The sequence below is a fragment of the Streptopelia decaocto genome, assembly GCF_964273445.1.
Source record: "Streptopelia decaocto genome assembly, chromosome: 12".
Taxonomy (NCBI): Eukaryota; Metazoa; Chordata; class Aves; order Columbiformes; family Columbidae; genus Streptopelia; species Streptopelia decaocto.
Window position 1 is genome coordinate 1,790,350 of NC_138667.1, and position 18,473 is coordinate 1,808,822.

At 50.5% G+C, this 18,473-nt stretch overlaps 1 protein-coding gene across 2 annotated transcripts in view; it reads right to left on the minus strand.

Annotated features, from left to right (window-relative positions):
• HTR4 (5-hydroxytryptamine receptor 4) overlaps window positions 1-16,551 on the minus strand; it is an 81,566-nt gene extending 65,015 nt beyond the window's left edge. For both annotated transcript variants that reach the window (XM_082063414.1, XM_082063412.1), the window contains exon 1: window positions 16,411-16,551. The gene's annotated coding sequence lies outside the window, so the exon portion shown is untranslated. The remainder of the gene's footprint in view (window positions 1-16,410) is intronic.
• Window positions 16,552-18,473: the final 1,922 nt, after the last annotated feature.

Here is an 18,473-nt window from a genome sequence, read left to right on the forward strand (position 1 = left end):
GCTCAGAGCTACAAGACCTGGAGGTTGCTCTTTGGTGGGCTAAAGCTGTGAGGCTTACGGCACCCCTGATGGGAAGGGGGATAAGTGAGCTCACAGGGCAAACTGCTTTCAAATGGTTATTTCCAAAGAAAGAATGACAGGACATGCTTTAGGTGGGCTGTGAGTTCTCATCAGCCAGATTTTCCAGGTAAAAAAAGCTGTCCCGATGCTAATTGTGTCTGGCACCAGACACCTGGCAACTGTGAGATGCCACGCAGCTCATGTTCAGTTGTTTCACAGAGAACAGTTATTTCTACCGCACACACACTTTGAACAAGTGCATTTTTCAAATTCTGCTCATTTCAGGCTGCTGCTCCCTGAATAATATCCTCAGGCTGGTTTCTGTCAGGCTTTCTAGGATGGGGGTGTGTGGTAACCATGTCCCCCTTTGCGTTGCTAGTGAAGCACAGGCTTCCCAATCAACTCACTTCAGCTCTGCAGGGAACCTGGACACCCCCAAAGGGAGGAAGGAACTGAAAATATGGCAGGACTTGAATGCAGAGGGATTCAGGCCTCACTCCTCGTGATACAGGAGGGACTCTGGGATGTGCATCCCACTGAGGATGAGATGTGATGAAGCACCAGTTACCCTGGACCAGCTGTGGGTTATTCTCTCATCCTGCTGCACCATGTAGAAGATGAGCACGACTGCATTGGGCCAAGGCTTCTGCATGGGACATCACGGAGCTACACAGAGAGGAAATGTTCACTGGAGTAAGAAACGTGATCGCGGCAGCTCTTTATGTTTCTGAGGAGCAAACAGAAAAGAAAAAGCCAAAGCAGGAATACACAAAGAAACAAATGTGCATTAAAGAGTTCAGACAACATCTAATGCTTTTAACACAGCTGAAAACAGGAAAGTTGTAACCAGAAGAGAGCGATAACCACCAGGTCAGTCCCGCAGCAGAGGATCCTCAACCCAGCATCCCCGGAGCCGGACACGGGTGGGATGTCAGAGCTGGGGAGTGGTTTCCAAGATGCTGCAACGAGAAGGAAGGGGATGCTGGTAGCTGTGGGTACACAGCAAAGGCTTGGAAACAGTCTGCGAACAGTAACAGTTGCAGACAAATCTGTGGGCTGCAAAACAGGTTGATTTTGAGCATATTGCAAAGAAAATAAATATTAAAAGTTAAGCTGATCAGCTGGAGAATGGAAGCGCTGTTGACCATGATTCAGGAAAAGCAGACACCACCCATAAATACTTCTGTTCTATTTCTGGGAGCCGTATTATGTGGGGATGAACTTTTCCATCCCCACGGATATTAAACAAAATGTTAAACAGCAGTTGTTAATGTTACACGCTTCAAAATTAGCAAGTCCAGACAATGGCATCTTTTTCTTTAAAAATACTTTTTTAGGGAGCTGGGTAAGGAACTTTACACATGGTTGCTCTTGATTTCCAGTGAACTTGGACGATCAGAGTTAAGGAAAAAATGTACAAATATTTTGAAAGAATAAAGTGGATAATCTAGGTAATTATAAGCCTATCAATGCAAAACTGCTCTCCAGCGCAATAATAAAATGCCTCATAAAGAATACAGTTCATCGAGAATTAAAGGCAGGGAATAGAACTTGGCAAATCAGTGTGGATCAGTGTGCCATCTTGACATTTTCTGCGGTAATCAACAGCAATACTGCTGAAATAAACTGCTGTGTTATCTTACTTCAGAAAAGCATTTGATTGGTATTACATGAGGTTTTGATAAAGAAGCAAAGATAACACCGACTCTGTACAGGACTCTTGAGCAGAGTTAAGCGTAGCACAGCCAGAGGCCTCACATGTATATGCAAACATGGAAACGCTGCCTAACAATCCTGGGTTTATCATCGTCGCTTGGGAATCTGTTACTGGGGCTTCTGCTATTCAGTTTTTCACCTGGTCAAGAAAAAACCTCTTTAAATCATCTCTCAGAGCTTGCTGGTGACCAAGATCAGGGGGGCTGATCTAGCTCAGGGGGCAGCACGCTGACACCGAGCAATCTGCACTGCCCGCATCCAATAGCCCAGGTGAGGCAACATATTTGGAAGCCAAAATAAAGGCAGTATTTACAGGACAGGGGCAATTTGGCCTTGGAAAGAGATGACTTTGAAAAGGACACGAGGTGCCTGCTCACCAGCGGCTCAATGCAAGCGCCTACTGCCATTTGTCCTCAGTCATGTAATTGTCAGGAGGATCTTGAAATGAGAAAGCAGTTATGGGACTGCTATAGTGCCTTATTCCATGCTGATATGTAAGAAAGATGCTGGATAGCTGGAAATGCATAGGAGAAACGCCATGAGCCTTAGGAAAGAACTGGAAGAGATGTTTTTACCATAGGATATTTCTAGCGAGCAATCTATTTAGTTTATTCCAAGAGAGATGAAGAAGGACTTGAGTGTGTCCTGCAAGCAGGTACTGGACAAACAGGACACTGGTGATGGGAGAATCCTGATGGCAGATGATGTTCTGGAGGCTGAAAGTTGACACCAGGCAAATTCAGACAAGTGAGAAGATGCACATATTTGACTTGCACTGATGACAACTGCTGCAGCCAAGCAGCGCAGCTCGACCAACACACTCCGATCAGGAGGCAAATCTCTGCACGGCAAAATCTGTGAGCCCATCTGATGAAGGGAGAGCAGAAATGGGAGCCGCTCCCACAGCCTGGCTGACGGAGGGGAAAGCCAAAATGAAACTGCAATGCAAAGGCACTGCAGGAGCATCCAAGGGTGTGAAGATTGAGTCATGTATCCAGACTGATGTGTGTGGCATTTACCTGGTAGTTATTTGCCATCTCTAGTCACTGATTTCAGTCCTTCATTCTTTGAACACAGCAAATCAGTCAGTGGAAGGAAGATTCAGCAAAAAAACCATGAATGCAGTTGAACTGATTGAGGTATTTTCTTTCCTTTCACATATGAATTGCCAAAATCTCACTGCCTGTCTAAGCAAGAGAAACTTCTGATGTTCAGACAATAGAACTGTGGAAAGTTGATTTTTAAAAAAGAAGGGAAAAGAAAAAAATACATATGTAAAATACAGACCTGTGCTTGAAGAACAGGTCTCTCCCCTTTGTAAGAGGAGAGAAAAGAATTACTCCTTTGTACTCCCTGAGACTTCAAGCTCTGTCAGATGAGATTAAATCACTCAAGAGAGCTGTTTGGAGCTTTTGTTCAAGATTTCATGCAACTAGAAGAGAGGCAAGTGCCACTTCAGAGCCTTGTGTTGTGATAATTGATAGGATAAAGGGAGGCAAAGAAAAACATCTACATGTTCACCAACAGTCCTAACTGTGCCTGAAAGCACTTGCTTTCCCAAACTAATCCCCTAAGCACCCCCGATACTTGCTGACTTACTGGTGGCACTAAGAGGCAGCCAGCTGCAACTGACTCCCTAATTACAGCATGACCTGTTGCTAATTACTGTTTGACTAACGCACTGCTGTTGCATTATCACACTAAATAAATAATATCCACTCCTTCGGCAGTGTTTACAGAACTGATTTCCCATTGAGCCTCATGTAAACAGTCCCCAGTGACACCAGCTGCTCCAGCCAGACCCCGCAAATGGGGAGCCCGGCGTCACACACATCAAGTGATGGACACGAGTGCCGAGCAAATGTGACACCCACCGCCTTGGCTTCACCTTGCCTCATCCCCATTGCTAAAAACCTGCATTATTATAAGCATTGGGCATTTAATTTTGCTTTTCATGGTAGGAAATTACACCAGGTCCTGCTATGAACGATCCGGAAGTTTCAGTCAGTCAGTACCAGTCACCGTCTAATGCAGAAGGGACAGCGTCAGCTCCAAGTGTTGGTTGAGAATAGCGCTGATTTTGTCACGCTCGTTACCTCCGAAACGTGTTCACTCGAGGAATTCATGGGCAGCAATCAGATGTTTTCCTGCCTGCTTTTCATCACAGCTCATCGGAAATCGGAATAGAGCTGGGGAAGGGGCAGGGAGAGAGAGTCTGAGATGTGATGAAAACTAATCCATCCTTGGAAGAGGAATAGATTTCGCCTTTTTTTCCTGCTTATTTTACAGTAAATAAAGAATTAAGGAAGATTGCTGAAAATTTGTCCATTCAGGCAGCAGCTGAATTTCCTGCTAATTGCTTTGGGATGGTGAGAGGGGAGGGAAAGTGCTGGGACATTACAATAAGCAGTAAGTGGTGTGATTGGTGACTACCCAAAACTTTGTGTCTGCACATACATTGCTAATGAAAGAAATTACATATGTGTTCTTATAAAAGTCCCTATTTAGTGAATGATGGTGAACATTAAAAAAATATATAATAATCCACCTTAGAGGGAGAGAGAGAAGTGTAAAGTCCTTTATCTTGGCTGAACAAATAGTGCCCAGGCCCTGCTCCCCAGCTATTCCCTGCACCAGAGCCATGATGCTCCTGCAGCCCAGTGCTCTCCCAGCCACCTGCTGGCTGGGAATGAGCATCTCCCACCCGGTGGGGACAGGAGCCAGCCCAGGGCAGACACACCAATGGCTTCTCCAAAGCCCACCGTGAAAAGGAGCAGCACAAAGAAGATTAACCCTCGCCATGCACTAAGTCCGTCTTTGTTTCTCTGCCTTCCCAGGTAGCCCTGGGCTCCCAGGGTGGGGGAGCTGCCAGGAAACACACGCTGAATAAGCACCAAGAGGTTTTGGATTCGCATCCTGGGTGCACTCAGGAGGAGCCGTGGTTGCAACGCACCCTTCAGAAACACCCATGGCAACCAGCACAAAGTGCCTCTGTACGGGGAAGCAGGAAACACTGAACCACGACAATCTCCTCCCCTGTTATCTGTATCTTTCGTTTATTATATTTAACCATGCTTTTGATTCAAAGGAATAACACCCTCATGAATAACAGCATCAAAATCATAAGCACCAACTTGGCAAATCCAATAAAACTTCTGATCACCATCAAGTCAGTAGATCACAGAATGAATCACAGGATGTCCTGAGCTGGAAGGGACCCACAAGGATCATGGAGTCCCACTCCTGTCCCTGCACAGGACACCCCACAGGTCACCCCGTGTGTCTGAGGACGGTGTCCAGTCTCTTCTCGAACACTGTCAGGTTGGGGCCGTGACACCTCCCTGGGGAGCCTGTTCAGTGTCCAGCACCTCTGGGTGAAGAACCTTTTGCTCATGTCCAACTGACCCTCCCCAGCACATCTCCTGCCATCCCCTGGGTTCTGTCACTGATCAGAGAGCTCGGTGTCGGTCCCTCCTGTCCCCTTGTGAGGAAGCTGTGACCACCATGAGCTCTCCCCTCAGTTTCCTCCAGGCTGAACAACCCCAGTGACTCCAGCCGCTCCTCACACGGCTTCCCCTTCAAACCCTTCCCTGACCCCGTAGCCTCTTCCGGACACTCTCCAGTAGCTTTATATCTCTTTTACACTGTGGTGCCCAGATCCAGCAAGTAAACAGTTTTTCCCCATGAGTTTTCTTTGTGATTTTAGCTTTTCCACAAAAAAACACACTCCCCAGAAAACAGACTTTTCCCACAGGAGGTTTCCATTTGTCACTTAAAAAAAAAAAGGGGGGGGGGGAACGCAAAAAAAATACTACCAAGAAAATCTGCTAGGTCTGTCATTTCGTTGTTTCAGCGTCACATTTCTCTTCAGACAGACTATAAACCAGACTCTTAGGCCATGGAGAGAAAAATCAGATGGAGAAGAAGGGCTGAAGAGAGACCCTGAGGAGCTGTTTAATCAGAACCAACTATATTTTAACCTGCTGCAGATGACATATGGGGATGGAGATTCCGCATCTTCCTCACACTGTCTCCCAGGGGACCACACGTAGGGATTATTCTAGGCTCTATCCTAAATCTTTCTTGCTGCATTTTATTGCTGTGACTTCTCTTCCCACTCCAAACAGACACTGAGGTCTGTTTATCGCTCTCTTTTCTGCAGTGGGTCCTGTGTCTGGAGCGCAGCACCACAAAGCACCCGGAGCCCAGCCCGTCCCAGCTCCGCTCGGCTGCTGCTCCCGGGGGCTCCGCCGTCCCTCCCGCACCCATCCTGCACAGTGTGCTGGGAGCAAGGGCCCCTTCCCCTGCCTTACACATCGCATTCCTCTCCATGAATGCTGCTACTGTGATTGCTCTTTTTCAGCATTAATTGGTGGGTTTTGCTGATTCCCTGCTTTCTAACTTTCATGTCCTTTCCCATGCAATACCTTCCTAACCGATCATTCTCCAACCACTTCTTTGCAGTCAGTGATTCCTGCCTAAGTGCATCTCGTCATCAGGTCCATCAATCTTCATGTGGAGATCCTTCCCCAACAGTTGAATACAGCGTGAGTCCTACAGAAAGCCTCAGGAGTGAGATTTCAGAGTTTTGCATGTGATCCATCTTCATAACCACTCAGTTAGATGGGGGCACTTGGGTGTGATAAGGTCGATCCCCACCAGGGGCTGATCGGCAGCAGCTCCCGACACGAGACAAGAGCATCTCTGCCGCCCGGGTTATGAAAACCTGTCGCCAAGAGCGATGTGCTCGTAGGGACTCCCTGCAAATGTTCACATTCCACAGCTGAATTCAGGTGGAGAGACCACACTGCAGTGGCCGCTGCACACCCAGCACACCAGTGGAAGCAGCAGATTTCTGCAGACACCATCGATTCCCCAGAGGAAGCTGCCACGTGCGAAGGAAACTCAGCAGAAACCCGACACAGCACAATCTTCAAATCCATTTAGGAAAACTGTCTGTATTTATAATCAAACCTGGATGGATGACTACTGTGGCTTCGTGTTCATTCACGTGAGACGTGCACACTCCCGGCAGTGGAAGTGGCATCTTGCTGTTGAGGAGCCCATAGTCTCATCCATAGTTGGTACCACATTTACCATATGGTACCATATGGTACCATATGGGCCCCTCAGTTCCAGAAGGACAGAGAACTGCTGGAGAGGGTCCAGCGTAGGGCAACGAAGATGATTAAGGGAGTGGAGCATCTCCCTTATGAAGAAAGGCTGAGGGAGCTGGGGCTCTTTAGTTTGGAGAAGTGGAGACTGAGGGGTGACCTTATTAATGTTTATAAATATATAAAGGGTGAGTGCCACAAGGATGGAGCCAGGCTCTTCTCGGTGGCAAACAATGATAGGACAAGGGGTAATGGGATCAAGCTGGAACACAAGAGGTTCCACTTAAATTTGAGAAAAAACTTCTTCTCAGTGAGGGTGACAGAGCCTGGAACAGGCTGCCCAGGGGGGCTGTGGAGTCTCCTTCTCTGGAGACATTCAAACCCGCCTGGACACCTTCCTGTGTAACCTCATCTGGGTGTTCCTGCTCCATGGGGGGATTGGACTAGATGATCTTTTGAGGTCCCTTCCAATCCCAAACATACTGTGATACTGTGATACCACATTTACACCAGCCTCGTACTCCATCCCCAGCGCTGCGCTGGCTGGAGGACACACAACGCCTGGCACAGCACACGGGCTGCCAGGACAAAAACGACTCCATTTAAGTGTTTCGACAAACTCAGATGACAGAGAGGCCACGCAGTAACTTGGTGCTTCATGTTTGACAGGGCGCTCAGCATCATCAGCCCGAATCTGTCCCCATGTGGGAGCACAGCTTTATAACACGTAACTACGTTAAGACGTAACTTCACACAGAGCTGTCTACTGCAGAAGTTTGGGAGACAGTGTTCCCCAGACCACGGTCCCCCCTGGACCACTCCGAGCACCGCTCAGGACCGCTGTCATGGCTTAGTGTTGCTCACAAAGGCCAGATAGACAAAGAGACGAGTTTACAAGACAAGAGGCTCCAGATAGTCTGGCAATGCCTCCCCTGTTAACAACAGCACAGCGGAGCAGATAAGGAGCCCCCGCCTTCCTTTCGCCAAGTAGAACAGAAATCCTAATTCACTCACTGTTTAAAAAGTGCAGGGGAGCAAAGGAATTTAAACTTCAGCTAGGTGTTTACTGTCTAAGTAATGCTCTTACAGAAGGACAGCCAGAGGAAAGCTGATGGGATGAAGACCTTTCCCCACAAAGTCTCCACAAGGGACACAGATAATCCATCTGGCTGCCATAAAAGGAGGGAACTAGGGGAGGCAACTCCTACAAATGCTCTGGGATTTAAATTATAAATAATTTCTGGTGTTGCCCACCCATCTCCTATTCTCCTATTTAATGGGAAGAAGAACATCTACTTAGAAGCAGGTTCCTCCATGAGCTCCACCACCACGCGGTGCACATCCTCCTCCCTTTGCCGAGCGGAGGAGGTCTCCCCGGGACACGGAGTCATGGGGGCATGAAGATCCACCTAAAGTGGGCTGCACATGAAGCCCTGGAGGAGGACAACCCCTTGGGGCCAGCAGGGCTGCAGCTCCCTGGGGAGGCAGAATGCGTCCTCCCATCTCCCCTCTGCGCACCCTCTGCCATGCTGCGGTCAGCGACCGCGTCCATCCCGGGAGACACTCCTGTCCGGCCCGGCTGCCGGCACAGGGCTCCGAGGGCCAGGATGTCACCACAGGGCTCTGAGAGCCAGGGTGTCACCACAGGGCTCCGAGGGCCAGGGTGTCACTGCAGGGCTCCGAGGGCCAGGGTGTCACTGCAGGGCTCCGAGGGCCAGGGTGTCACTGCAGGGCTCCGAGGGCCAGGGTGTCACCACACGGCCCTGCAAGGGCCCCCTTCCCTGAGCAGCGGGTGGGAGGACAGGCGGCGATGCGGGGCGGCCGCCCCATGCCGTGCTGCACAGCATCCTCTGCCCAACGCTATTTTTGCCTGGGGTTTGAGCTTCCGTGACGGATGATAATCACTGTGTGCTGTGTTTGCCGTTTTTCTTTGCAGGTGTCTCTGGGGTGCTCTTCTTGCTGTTGTTGCTTTTAGCTTGGATTTTTAAAGTCTTCATCACCTAAAAATGTTCTCGCGTGCCAGGATGAGAGCTTTCGGTCTCTCTTGGGTTCCCTATTTTTGGATCCTTGATCTGAGCTCTCGTTGTTAATTCTTTTGTGTGTTTGTTTTTAAATAAACAAAAGCTGTAAAAATAAATGTCCGGGGAACCAAAGAGTAGTAAAGGATCAGCTGTTTGCTAAAGGAGAGGGATGCGGCTGTGGAAGGGAGAGGAACATCCCTGAGCAGCTCACAGCTCATCTGTCAGGTGGCGATGCTGAGGGGGACGGAGTTCTGGGGATGCGCATAAACACGGATGAGCCAGAGACACAGTCAATCTGCTGCCACCGTTATCGTCCTTGCTAATAATAAATAACGGAGCGTGCTCACAGACCACAGTCCCGCTCGTCAGCAAAGCGCCACGCAGCAGGAATGCTTGGCTTCTGGTAAACATGCAAAAATCCTATTTACCCTGAAACTACAAAGTAACCTGGGATGTTCTATACATGAGCTTTCAAAGCCTGTTTTGTTCCTCACCAAGCACATGCTGGCGTCCCTGGCTTGCAGGCTGGGCTCACGGCGATGACTGAACACACACCCTGACACCCAATGCAACGGGGAGGAACCTGGAAACACATGAGATCATAGAATCATAGAATAGTTCGGGTTGAAAGGACCTTCCCAGCTCCCCCAGTGCCCCCCTGCCATGAGCAGGGACATCTTCACCAGCTCAGGTTGCTCAGAGCCCCGTCCAGCCTGGTCTGGGATGTCTCAGGGATGGTTCATCCACCACCCCTCTGGCCAAACTGGGCCAGGCTCTCACCACCCTCAGTGTAAAAAATCTCTTCCTCGTGTCGAGCCTGAATCTCCCTCCTTCAGCTTAAAACCATTAGCATCCTTCTATGAGCTAACAATTTACATTGTGCATAGGTCTTCCCAGATATTTGCACTCACTTTGCCTGGACTTCATGACAGACCCACAGGTCTCACACACCACGGCGTCTCATGAAGAGCCCATTCTTCTCCTCTCTTTAAGCAGTTACTTCCTTCAGTAGTTACTCAGTGGATCAGGGAAATCCTGAACCCAGCAGGCAGAAGAAAGGAAATTCCCTCCTTCCTCTGATTTCCTACTTTCCTGGTTATTTTTAATCACCATTGTGCAAGTAACGCTTGCTTTATCTCATTAAATGTAAATAGTGCAGATAGGGCTAGTTGTTTTCTTTTATGAGTTATAATGGAAGAGATCTGAGCAATAAGATAATGCAGCCAAGCGCAGCGCACAGAGAATCGTGCACTCATAAAAGGCATCTTTGCAATTAGTTTGCAGTCAGTTTCTGTGATTTTCCCTGGACCAGCAAGGCTCTTAAACTCATACCAGCAACAAGATAATTGCTTCGCACTTCACTGACATATCCATATGGTAAAAAATGGGGCGGATTATTTAGCTTGGCTCCTACTGCAAGACTTTGAAAGCTGCAGATGCTGAACTGCATGAGCAATATGAGCGACATGACCTGGAAGTCAGATCCAAGAACATGGATAACTCCAGAATGGAAAGTGGATGAAAGCGAAGAGGAGGAGAGAAGGGAACTTCATCTTCCACCAGCAACTGGCTTCAAGCTCCTGGGTCTTACACACTTGCACAGTGGGTCTCCTTGCCATGGGTCCCATTTCACCCGCACCAAACTCTCACCCACCCTCCTCGGAATGAGGGTAGAGGGGTCATGTCCAGACCCATTCCACTGCACTTCACAAGCAAACCCAGCCCAAAAGAGTCTCCTGTACCTTACAAATATACTACAGTGTGCTGACTATTTTCCCTTCCCAAAGAACATGAAATAGATGGATCCAGTTGCTGCCATTCATCAGTCCAAATTAACCCTTCTGCATTTGAACACAGTACTGTGAGCTTTACATGGACGCTATGAGAATGGCTGCTCAGATGCTGAAAGGGATAACGTCAAAGTTTACTCATTTCAAGGACTTTTAAGCATAAAGGTGTAAACCTGCGGGCAGGACTAGCCATAGTGTAGGTGTCCCCAGGGTGCCAGAGCCCAACACTCGGATGTTCCTGCTGTGCCCCACATACAAAATGAGACAGGAGGGTATGGGTTAGGGTTTTGTTTCTGAAGACAAAGAATGTGACAAGGACTTATCCTGGGTTCCTGCTGGGAGGGATGCTGTGCAAATCAACGCAGGTAACTGCTGGCTCAGGCAAGAGCTGACTGTGCCTCACCCCCCTTTAATGTATGGCACCATACCTGTCTCCATGGGAACCGTAAGGGCAGAACTTGTGTGTGCCATCTCAAACAGAAAATGGGGGGGGGAAAGTCAAAGAAAATAAGGACCCTGACAGCAACGCAGCTCCGAGCCAGCAGAGCCCGAGCAGATGGCCGAGCACATGCCCGTCGCCACCCACGCCGGCCCTCTGCCCGGCTCGCTCTAAGCTGGGGTGAAGTCCTTGCCCTGCTGCTCCGCCACGGCCAGCGGCAGCCCCGGGGCTGGTGGCTGCCAGCTGTGCCACCACAAAGCCAGCGCTGAACAGCGGCCACCGACTGCAACTTCAGCTTCGCAGCGTGTGAGCGCAGACGACTCTCGGAGATGAGACGGGGACAGGGAGGGAGGCAGAGGGAGTGCGGGGATGCAGCCAGGAACGGATCCATGTGCCAGTGGCACCACGCAGGCTTCATTTTGGAAGGTGTTGAGCTTACGCAGAGCTCACTGACTTTAAACAACGTTGTGGGTGTGAGCACCTTTAGAGACAGAGATGAGGGCAGTGTGGGGCAGGAGGGGATGAGGGAGCTGGGGCTCTTTAGTTTGGAGAAGAGGAGACTGAGGGGTCACCTTATTAATGTTTATAAATATATAAAGGGTGAGTGCCACGAGGATGGAGCCAGGCTCTTCTTGGTGGCAAACAATGATAGGACAAGGTGTAATGGGATCAAGCTGGAACACAAGAGGTTCCACTTAAATTTGAGAAAAAACTTCTTCACAGTGAGGGTGGCAGAGCCTGGCCCAGGCTGCCCAGGGGGGCTGTGGAGTCTCCTTCTGTGCAGACATTCCAACCTGCCTGGACATGTTCCTGTGCGACCTCACCTGGGCGTTCCTGCTCCAGCAGGGGGACTGGACTGGATGATCTTTTGAGGTCCCTTCCAATCCCAAACATACTGTGAAACTGTGATACTGTGAGATACACACAAGGCAGAGCACTGACCACCTGCCTCAGCAACGTGATCTGTACAGATCCAGGGATCTCGGGAGCAAAGGGGAGAACCCAGAAGAAAATGCTCTCCCTGCTCAACTTTGTGCAACAGGTTACAGCCAGGATACAACCCTGGCTGCACCAGCCAAAACTAAGTCATGGCTCTGTATAACGCAGATCATCTGTGAATAAGCAAACCTGCCTGTCTGCATCGGGACATGGGAAAAACACCCCAGCATCACCAGCACAGAAAGCCAGCAAGTGGCTTTTCATCGTTATCTTCCCATGGCAGTCAGGAGACAGGACCCGGTGGGGTGGTCACTGCGCCGTGCCCAGGGATGTCTCCAGCCCTGCGGAACAGCTGCCACCCCATGTCCACCAGCACACGAACCGCTGGGCAAGTGCACTTCTGCTATTTTCTCTAATTGTTCCCCTAATCGCATAAAATTGTCAACGTTCAATTTGTCTTATTACCAGGTAATTTGCTTTCCACCGGGCTTCGCCGGCTGTGTCTCTCACTGCAACCCATGTGTCTGCAGCCACTCGAACGCATTACGGTTGAGGAGGGGCCAAAATTAAATTATTTGTTCTAAGACAAATAACTCCAATGGAATTACACAACAAGACCAGATTAAAGTCAGCTGCTTTGAAAATACTGGTTTCGGTTTCATGTTAGCGGAGAGAAGAAGCATATGGCTCATCCTTCTCCCATCTCCTGACCTACTCGTGGGAGGTAATCCACGCTCCACACAACCACCAGCTTTTGCAGGAGAAAGGCAGCCCTGCAACAAAACACACCAGGGAGAATAGGGAACCCCAGGAAACGTCAGTGCAAGGAGGTTAAACGTGAAAGCCACGAAGCACTTTTCTTGTCTTCCCCATAAATTGCACCACAATGAGGTTCTTTGCAACTTTACGCAGCCTGCCCAGTGCCCACACGGCAGAGACCTCAGGGCTGCAGCTGCCCCTAAGCTCAGTGTGGAGTTTACCTTTCCTGTGGCTTTATTCCTGCACACATCTAAGAGGCAGGAGCAGAAAATATGTTGGTGTTTGGTCCTCAGGAGACCTGAAGGAACTGCCTTGTTTCCAACCCCAGAAGTAATTAATGCATGGTGAGAAATGATGCCACACACGTAAACCTGAAGTGCAGGCCTGAAGGGAGAAGTTGCCATCATCAGCTGAGCCCAGCAGGGTGAAAATGTTGGGGACCAGTGCAGGGCGAGCAGAAACAGGCACCTCTACTCCTCAGCATCCTCACAGTCAGTGTTAAAAACTCTGCTTCCCAGAGCAATCAACCGGGTTTCCAAAGAAATGTCAGTGCCATATAATTTGGTGTGTTGCTCTTCTTAGACTTTGAAGACTTTTGAGAAACAACCTGAGGAATCAAGCACAGGAACCCTCACATCTGAGCAGAGAACGACCTCTAACCTGGCACTCATGACCACCTTTTTCAGCAAATGGGCTAGGGAGGCCATAAGTGGATAATTAATTAGTAGTTTTCCCATGAGGGAAGATTTTCTTTAACCCTCAGGAGCTTAGTAATCATCATGCCCTGACACGCCAGACGCTACTGTTTGGGCACACTGTCATCCCTGCAGAACTCTCAGTATTTATACCAACGTGCACTGCAGTTCTTGTGCTAGATCCCCAGGCATCTTAAATCAGCACGGCTCCACCACCAAATTACTGAGATTACTGTAAGGCAACCCAGGCGTGAGGCCACCACCCCACGCCGCCTCTCCCCTCCCATACACCAGTAAATGCTGGAAGGACGTCACTCCCCTGCTGTTCACTCAAATGACAGCTTTGGTTTCAAACACAAACCCACGAGGAATATTTGTGTATTGTGTAGTGTGACAGTTGGATGAGCGAGGCAAGATGTTGCCTCCTTGCACCATCTTGGCGTGTTCTCTGTACACCTGCTGCTCCTACAGCGAGGGAGATGGTAGGAAGCACGGCCGGTCCTCACACAGGACACCTGCATCCTCACCTTGAGCTCCTTCCTCCATCCCAGTGCGCTATGGCACCAGGATCCGGATTGCCCCGTGTCCTCCCATCTCCCCAGGCACAGCCTCCTGCTCTCTCCAGCCCAGGAGCAGAGGAGCACAGAAACTGGGAGAGACTTGAGGTGTCCTTTAAAGGAGAGATGGGCAATTTCCATCTCCTCCTCTTCAACATCCCTCTGCCCACACCTCTGCCCACAGTCCTGTCCCATATCAAGCTGTATCTCCCTTGCATTCACCTGGCAACCCCTTCTACCAGTTCCAGACCAGACAGTTATCACCCAAAGGACTTAGACCCATGCTGGCTGGCACCCTTACCTGTAGGAGTACCTTGCCCTTTGTCCTGCCTCAGATTTCCTGGAGATAAGGACTACTGGGAAAAAGCCACCAAATGTGGAAAACTCGTGGCATGCCAGCTGGCTGAGAGAACGGGGAGGAAGGGACGGGGGAGAACCACTGATGGCACTCACTGGAACACAGTTGGCGCAAAGGAGCTGCATGTACGATCTGGAGACTTCCTAGGGGGCTTTAATGAGCCAACAAGCACAGTTGGTGCACTTGCTCCTCTTAGTTTTAAATCAGTGTTTACAAAGTCTTGGGGAAATTAAACTATTTATGTCTATCCCCAGTAAGAGACTGTTTAAGGAAATAACATAAACATACCTTAGTCTGTAAGTATTTATTATTTAAGCAAACACACAGTTTCACTCATCTGTTTGTTTTTCAATGGCATTATTGGACAGTATTGACGGTGCCGGGGTCAGGCTGGGGGAGGAGAAAGGAAGCAGTGAAGATCTTTGCAGAGGAGAGGAAGGCTGGTGCTGCTCCTTGCACATCGCAGGGGTTCCCCCTCCCGGTGGGAACACCGTGGGAAGCCTGGCGTCCAGGTCCCCCCGCCCAGAGCAAAGGTGGGTGCACCTGTCGAAACCCCACCTTACCTTCGCTATCCCAAGCAAAAAGAGCCCACTGCTGTAACGCAGGACTGGGAAAATTATTCTCCTTCAAGAAAAGCTGGGCAGTATTCCCATTAAAAGTATTTTATTTTTAAAACAAAATGAAGTTGTAATGACATCACACACTTCAAAGCACAGTCCAGGCCAACTGCCCCTGCTGCCTGGGAGCTTCGAGCTGGCAAACCAGGACCCAGCTCCTTCCTCAGTGCCCTGAAGCAGCAGAAACTTATAGCTGTTAAATGTTTTAATTGCCCTTCTAGGAAGCTTCCAGGGAGAGACAGTTTATTTTGGAGGTGGGAAATACGCCTCGGGGGGGTGAGGAAATGACACTAGTTTTTCACTCACACGCACAGCTCTGTCTCTCCTGGCATCAGATCCACAAACTTGCTCCACTCGCAGTACCTGAGTCAAAGCACTTAGACAGGAACAGGACTCCCGCTAACTTTCCTCATCGTCGGAGTAAATCTGAGCAAGGTCGGTGCTCAGCAGCGATGAAACACTCAGCTCCAGCAACACGAGCCTGGAAAGGACGCAGAGCTTGGGTAGCTCAGATGTGGCAGGGAAAGCTCTGCCCTATGGACCCTGGGACACGACTGGCAGTGCACAGAGCTGTTTCAATCCCCATAGCCCCATTCCTGGCAAACCTCTTCTTTCAGCACCTTCACTCAAGCAGTTTCCTGTTCTTGCAGAGCCTGACCAGCCTCTCTGCCCAGCTTTCTCAGTGGCACCAGGCTCCTGCTCTGTCCCAGCTGGAATCATGTTTCTTGCCTTCCTGCGGATCACGAGTGACAATTCCAGCAGTTTGTTGAATACCACGAGCTGGACTGATGCACTAGCATCAAAGCTGGTCGGTACGCACACCGATAGCAAACACCAGTACAAAACCGTTCTACCTGGCCGGTTGTCTGTGCAACTACACAGACATCAACCTCCCGTTCTGTTACCTCTAGACAAGCAGCCTCAGGAGATGTGCCAGAGCTGTAGGCACTCACAGATGCCCACAATCACTGCACACAAAGGCGGACAAGCTTCCTCTCCACCGGGACGCCCGGTTACTACACCAGCCATCCACAACCGACCCGGACACGCGCGGTTCCCAGCGGCGCAGCCCCGCGGGAGCGCAGACGGGCACAAAACGGGTGAAGGCGGCAACAAACCCGCGACGCCGACTCAACTCGCCGCGGGCGCAGCGCGGCTCCCGGACGCCGTGCCCGCCGAGCCGCAGGGGGCTGGAGCGCGCCCGGGAGCGCAGCCCGACCCCGACCCCGACCCCGACCCTGACCCTGACCCCGCCACCGCCGGAGCCCGCGCTCTGCCGGCCCGCCCGGGGCAAGGTGCCTTCCGCCTCCCCCCGCCTCCTCCCCCCGGCCCGCCGCCTCCTTACCTCCGCCGTGCCAGAGCCCCGCGGCGCACGGCGCGGCTCTCCAGGGCCGCCTCCGCATCGCGGCGGCGGGGCAGGACGGGGCCGCCCGGGCCGGTCTCCGGTGCGGTGCTGGGGGTGCTGCGGCGCTGCCTGCCGAGGGTGCGCTGCCCCCGCTCCGCGGCCGCGGTGCAGCGCCCGCCCCCTCCCGCCCCGCCCCGGGAGCAGAGGGGCTGCGCAGCCCCGACCGCCCGCCCCGCACGGCGCTCCCTTCCCCGCCCGCGCCGGGAAAAGTTGAGTCGGTCCCGCCGCGATGCGCCCGGGGCTGCGCGTCTGCCCCCCGCAGGTGGACGCTGGCTCCCCCCGCAGCGCCCCCTCACGCGTCTCCCAGGTTTTTATCTGCGCCCTTGGAGAAGGGCTTGTCTCCCTTGATCCTGGCAACGACTTTCGGATGCTTCTCTCTCCCTCTCTCTCGGCTTGTAAGGCCAACTTCAGGGATTTGTTTGTCTATTTGTGTGTGAAAATAGCAGAAGGGAAGCGGAGCCCAGTGAAATGTTTGGAGCGCATTTTTCACTTGCAGTGTCAGCCCAGTTCCTTTGAAATAATTAGAGCTTTGGCAGCTGAAAATCTGTCCCCGTGACCCTTCACAAACCTCAGTCTTGGCAGAAGCGGACACCACAACTAGCTCATCATCTGAATTTTTAAAACACCTACTGCAATATTGGACTGAGCGTAAAAGCAGGATCTGAGCAGCTCCATCTGTAGCTATGCTCACCTTCCACATCTGTATTTTGTGTCTGGGGCATTTCAAGCTGCACTGCCTTTGTGCAGTTTCTCTTCGTGTAAACATGGGGCTCGGCACTGACAGCTGCAGGAAGGATTTCTGACAGGTCCTGCTTTTGGAATTGAAGTGATATTCTTCCACCTGCCAGCACTCAGCTTCACCCACAGCTCCAGGTTCAGCTGGATTTCCTCCATCGCCGGTACCTCCAGGTCTGCGTGAGACTGGGCTCCTCCTGTCCTACACGGCTCCATGCTGTGCCCTAAGAAACACACACAACAGCCACTGGTGATACAGATAACTCACAAATTGAAACCAAATCCATAGGGCAGGCCCTTTGGCTTGGCCTCTGCAGCTCGATGCAGCCCCTGGCTACAAACATCAGCAGATCTGACTCCAAGAGACAGAGTCAGTTGGCCGAGATCCATGGCATGCATGGCTTTAGGCAGATCCCTGCACTCGCACAGCACCTCTCACACTTTGTGGGTCACACCAAGGGACGTCACTGGGAGCTCTTCTGGCTGTCATTTCTCAGAGCAGAACTGCACTGGAATGGGGTGATCCAGAGCACACAAAAATTCAGATTATTGCTTGGTAGCTATCCATTTCATGGCCTATAATCACAATTTAGGTCCTTGCACATCTTCTGTGATGTGGAGATGCAGGAGAAACCAGAGCACCCAACAAACTGCAATATATGTTGCTTGCTGACAAGATACAGAACATTTAAAGAAACAAGTGTATATTAAACACAAGTTATTATCAACTTGTTCGATAGGACCCATTTTTTTTTAAAGATTAGAAGGTTTTTGGCAAAGATCTTTCAACTTATTTCTCCAAAAATTTGGTGGTACTTTCAGCCTTTTCAGGCAAACACGCCTTCCCAGGCTGCCAGGCCTCGTGTTTATTGCATGCGTCTGTTCATCGCTATAGTAACGGAAAGATAGAGAATGACTTTAAGAAAAGTAAAACTGGGATCATATCCACAAAGAAAAACCTCGTCATAGTTTGGATTTTCTCAGACTTGCACCACCAAGGACAAAGTAGATGAGGCTGGTCTGGGTGGAGCCGAGAAGGATCATTTTAAAACTGGAAGTTAGAGCATTCCTGAAACAATTTTGTATTGCCTTCATTTTCTTCTCCATCACAGTAATGTGAGCTTCCTGGACAGTTTGTTTTTATAGCCTCCAGCTCCAACTCTAAATCCAGATTTACGTGGTTTGATATCTGTTCACGGAGCAAGAAGCTGTAGCTCCTCCTGACAAGATCTGACTCCTCAGAGCAGCCGCTCAGTTGCCTTCGCTGT